Here is a 6000-nt window from a genome sequence, read left to right as displayed (position 1 = left end):
ATACAGAATAAGCTATAAACTGTCCATCAGAGTAGAATGCCTGTATTCTCATACAGCTGTGGAATCCTAGACTTGTCTCATAATTTGAAAAATTGGATGTATGAACAAAAAACCTCTCCGTGCCCACCAAATAATCTATATGAGCCAGGAGAAGAGACGGAACGGAAAAGGAAAAGAGGAGGAGGCTACAGAAATGGAAACAGCAGCAGCAGCCCAGGCAACAGGAATGTTAACAGCCTGCAAAAAACACATCCAAATATGCAGGAGGTCAGAAGAAGAAGAAGCAGCAGCAGAGGCAACAGGAGTATTTTTCCCGTCCCATTAAAAAAAAAAACAAAAAAAAAAAACGTGAGTTGCGTAAGCAAATCTGGGCTTATTCTGATTTGTATGTGCAACTCAATTGGTTAACAAGCCAATCAGTGCTGATAATTGGATGTTAATAAGCAAATATCAGCACTAATTGGCACTAATTAGAATTTATGCACATTACTCGCTAAGTGTATTTTATAAAGTAGTCCATAGAAATTCTAAAGCATGGATCTGAAAAGGGGTGTGGCCATGGGAGGAGCATGGGCGGGTCATGGGCATTCCTAAAATTTATGTGTAGAGTTTATGCCTAAAGTTATGCCAGAAGTCTTTGTGACGCCTTTGATAAGACATTATAAAAACGTTCACCTATGAGAGTAGCGGCCATCTTTGGAATATCCGCTGTAAAATATAGGTCTGGTAGTTTTTCTGTATTTAGACCTTTGTTTAATGCTTTAAATCGTGTGAAAATTACTCACTCTGTGATTTGATTTCTAGGAGACTGCCTTGAAACAGCATTTATCGCGAAACATGGAACCATGTCGGTTTAACCGAGTCTCCATCATGCATATGGAAGAATAAAAGAGTAATACTCAAAAAAGCTAAGTATTTAGCTATTAAGCTTATTGATAACTAATGAAAAATAGAAAAACTTTAGAAAAAAGAATATAATAAGAGGATCTATGAGGATTACGACACTACCTCCAAGATATGCTTGGTTCATTTTAGCCATTACAGAGGTAGATGCGCGGATCTGGTGATCCAACTAAAGGGTATTACTGAACCAGACTACTGAACATGGTATTGATATTACGTTAGAGTTGAAGCTGAGTACCACATGATATAAACTTATGTGTGGGCATTTACACCAGGTTTTCATTGGTGTAAACGACTGCACCTAAAATGTAGTCATGTGGACAGTGCTATGTATATTCTTTAAACCACATCTAACTTTAGATGCACTTTATAGAATATGCAGAGTCACGTTTTCCATCCATGCTGATTTTTTTTTTGGTGCCAAATATAGAATCTGGTCCTCTATGGATATTCAGCACCTGCCAATATCTGGATAGCAGCATGCATTTTTGCCATGGTGACTTAAGCTTTAAAAAAAAGTACAAGAAACATAACATACTACTACTACTACTACTTAGCATTTCTATAGCGCTGCCAGGGTTACGCAGCGCTGTACAAGTTTAAACATGGGGAAGGACAGTCCCTGCTCAAGAGAGCTTAACATCTTTCAGGACACAACCTACAAAGTACAAGAGGGCATTAATCGCAATGCTTTTTCAAGAAACTACAGAGTCTAGCACGAACTAACCCACAGGAAAACATGGACTGGATAAAGATATACACAAAGCATTGCATTTCTCAATCCACATACTGGTTTTGGCACATTTCTAAATCAACAGATGGCAATAATTGAGAATACGATGCACACAATATTCATAATTCATTCTTTGCATATGCTTACATGGCTACATGTGAGAAACACTTATGAAATATTGAAAGAGTTCTCTGTAATAAGAATATTCAATAAGCATTGAGTTGGTATTTAAAGCTATCTATCTGGGTAGTACCTCACCAGGGGAAGCAGTGATATTCAGCAACATTATACTTTATACAATTTGCTATACCACTTTACATAAATGCAAATATAAAAGCGGTTTATATTCTTCAAAATTTAAGAGATGTGAGTAGGAATTGAACTACAATAATGATAGTAAAGACCATACATAACAAAACACTCACCTCACCATCACTCAACATAGTCATTCATAAAAAAACATCCCATATTATTTTAACCCCTAGTTTGGCTCCAAAAAATGCCAGAGCAAAATGAATGAGCCTTCAATAATCACTTAAAATGGCTGACCTCCTCGGCATTATCAATATTCTCTCCTATACTTTTCAATATCCTTTTGGCATCTTTCCTAACACTGGCTCAGACTCTTAGACTCACTACATACAGTATGCAGATGATATATACATTTCTTTGTACCTGGATACTTGTACCTGCTTTGAAGTTTAAGAAACCAGAAACTAACTCGAATCACAACTTGGCTATTGGAACACAACACAATCTTGTCTTAAACCTCAAATCCAAATGTGTTTTTTTTTCCTAGCAATGGAACCAAAACACCACCTACACCCAGGGCTTCTTTTGAGGGGGTACTTGGGGGTATTGAGTACCAGCACCTTTTCTATTATCTGGTAAAATTGACCCAAGGTCCTCAAGTTTTAATGAAAGAACTCAGGCTCTACACACCAATTCCACCTTGTCATAAATTCTGTGACTGGTTGCAGGGGGCCTGGCTATTGTGGGGTGGACCCCTCAGTGATCAACTCACCCCTGAAGTGTGGCCTGGCATTTGAGTACCGGCACCTTTTTTGCTAGAAAAAACACACTGCCTACACCCCTCCTTCTCTCAAATGTACCAGTCCTCCAGATTCACACAGTATGTATCCGTGGTGTCCTTCTTGATTCTGCCCTTTCTTTCAGGTCTCAAATCTCACAGGTAGTCCAGTGATCCTTTTTCAAGCTCTGATTGATTTGCTTCATTCAATCCTGATTTTTCTCTCTGCATTCAATATCCTAGTTCATTCTTTAGTCAACTCACTCTATAAGTGACTTAGGGCTTCTTTTACAAAACTGCACTTCCGATTCCCGCTTAGCGAATGAGAGAAAGCCCATAGGAACTGAATTGGCTTCCTCTCATTTGCCGCTCTGGGAATCGCTAGCATGGTTTAGTAAAAGAGACCCGTAGAGTAAAAGAGCTACCCCAACTTCAAATAGTACAAATCAATGCAAATCAGCTCATTTTAAACATGAGAAAATGTGATCATGTTACTCCACATCTGAAAGCCACCCATTGACTCCCGCTTACTCATTGTATCACCTATAAAGTTCTCCTTCTAGTTTTCATGATAATAGGCTCCGGGGAACCTCTATATATTTCATGTCACATTACCCCACACTGGCCTGCTAGAACTCTTAGGTCTGCCCAACAGAATCAGCTTGTGATCCCCACTTATTGTGATACTATTCATGAACACATCAGACATTGCAACTTTTCTGTGCAGGGCCCCCAGCTGTGGAATGCACTTCCAACCTCTCCTCTTCTGCAAACCTCCCTAGCCCAATTTAAACCTGACCTCAAGACTTTCTTGTTTCATGATGCCTTTAGCTAGTTTCTTTGCTCTTTCATGGCACCCATTTTAGGCCACATCCTGATTCCCACATCAGAGCACTCTTATGTTTTCCCTGCCCATTATCCTATCAAATTTTGTAGTTCCTCCCCCTTCTCCCCTATATGACTGTCTTATCTCTACTTTTCTATATATCTCTGTAATATGTTTTTAGATTGTAAACTGCCCTGAAGCCCCTCCCCCCCCCCCCCCCCCCCCACGGGCGGAATAGAAAGTCTAAATAATCTTGGACTTGGTAGTGTGGGAGCAGTCCAGGATCAGAGGTGGGATTTTTCCTGAAACTGCTGACATTCAGCACCAGTACCCAGATAACCATCTGGAGAAATTAGATCAGAGAAATAACCTCCTAGGTACTAGCACTGAATATTGACAGTACCCAGATAAGATCTGACAGCTGCTAACCTGGTATCCTGGTATAGCCCAGAGCTGAATATATAGATATAGAAAAACCCATAGCAACCAGTGTTTAAAACAATACTGACTACAGTGGATTTATTACACCTAAATAGTGGGATTGATATAATTTAAAAAATCCTAAGCGTCCAGGTATAACTTCTCAATTGTAAATATCTTCAGAGAGCTACAAGTACTTCAGACTATAGCAGGCCATTGCTTAGTTGAAACCACTGGCCATGCTCTATTTATTTATTTATAAGTGCTTATACAATTCTTGTGACTAAAATCATTTACAAATCAAATACCGCTTGAGGTAGCAGCAGCCATTTTGATGAGCAGGCTGCATCAGACAACAGTGAGTGAGTATCATTTCTGCCCATTTCCCCAATTTGTACAGTGAATTGTATGAGGAAATGCCCTTTTCTGCTCTGTGCCCACTGTTGTGTGAGGAAGACTTCTGTAAATGCAGATTATGGTCCAGTGTACAGGGTCAGAGGCAGTGGTGTGCTGGAGCCAGCTTGCACCGGCTCGCAAGAGCCGATTGTTAAACTTTTTGGCATCTTGCGAGCCGGTTGTTGAGAGAGTGCGAGCCGGCTTGCCTCTCCTCTCCCCACTCCGCGAGCTGCAGGGTCACAGACTCTTGGTGCCGGCTCACCTGCCTGCCCTCATCTCCCCGATAGCCCTCCTTTCCTTTCTGCTGCTGCCCTGCCTTTAAGTATTTTTTTTTACCTCGAGTCACAGTGCCGGCACCAAAAGCAGCAGGCTCAGCTCGCCTCCATCCTTCCCTTCCCTTTCAGTGTCCCGCCCTCGCAGAAACAGGAAATACATCAGAAGAGGGCAGAACACTGAGAGGGAAGGGAAGGCTGGAGACGAACTGAGCCTGCTGTTTTCAGTACATGTGCCGCGACTCGTGGTAAAATAAAATATTTAAAGGCAGGGCGGCGGCAGGAAGGAAAGGAGGGCCATTGGGGAGCTGAGGGTGGGCAAGTGAGGCGGTGCTGGGGGTTGGAACTGGAACTTGTCTCGGGGGCTGAAAGGGGGGGCAGGTGGAGGCTGGGGCAAGTCACTGCGCATGGATGGGAGAGGAGGATAGGGGGCAAAGGAGAATCGCTGCACATGGATGGGAGGGGAGGGCAGTGGAGAATCGCTGGACATGGATGGGAGGGGAGGGCAGGGGAGAGAGGAGAGTTGCTGGACATGGTTGGATGGAGGGGAGGGCAGGAGAAATGCTGAACCTGGATGGAGGAGAGAGAAGACAGAAAGGAGATGCACATGGGTGGAGGGGAGGGGAGGGGAGAGAAAAGAAATGCTGGACATGGATGGAGTGGAGGGAAGGGAAGAGAGGAGAAATGTTGAAGGGGAGGAAAAACAGAGGAAGGAGATGCACATGGATGGAGGAGAAGACAGAGAGGAGCAATGCTGAACATGGATGGAGGGGAGGGAGGGAAGACAGAGGAAATAGACAGGTTGGACATGAATGGAGGGGAGGGAAGACAGAGGAGGAGCTGCACATGGATTTAGGGGAGAGAGGAGAAATTCTGGACATGGATGGAGGGGAGGGAAGAGAGAGGAAGTGAGATGAACGTGGATAGAGGGGAGGAGAGAGGAGAAATGCTGGAAATGGATCATGGAGGGGGGGGAGGATAAAAGCTGGACATGGATGGATGAGAGGGAAGACAGAGGACGGAGATGTATATGGATGGAGGGGAGGGAAGAAAGAGGAAGGAGATGTCTTGAGAGGCTGCCCTTGTAAGTCTCAGCAGCCATTTTAAAGAAGATGTGGCAGCAGGAGGATCAGCGCCGGTAGCGGGCAGGAAAGACCGAAGAATCCACTATACCACTAGGAATGCTGTCTTCAGGTATGCACTGGGAGTGGAACCCTTTGGCTTTGGGGATCAGGGAGGAGGTCTGTAATAGGTAGGTGGGGTGGGGAGGGGAGGATACTTAAAAAAAAAAGTTAAATTCTTAAAAATGCCTCCATCTTGTGTATAGGGATGTACACAGAGGAAGTATAATAAGGGAATAACTTTTCATAGGTAGAGTAGTAATTTGGTATAAATCGTAATCAGTGTGTCATTTGGAGGG

Source organism: Microcaecilia unicolor, chromosome 7 (assembly GCF_901765095.1).
Source record: "Microcaecilia unicolor chromosome 7, aMicUni1.1, whole genome shotgun sequence".
NCBI lineage: Eukaryota > Metazoa > Chordata > Amphibia > Gymnophiona > Siphonopidae > Microcaecilia > Microcaecilia unicolor.
Note: the sequence above shows the minus strand (reverse complement) of the source record.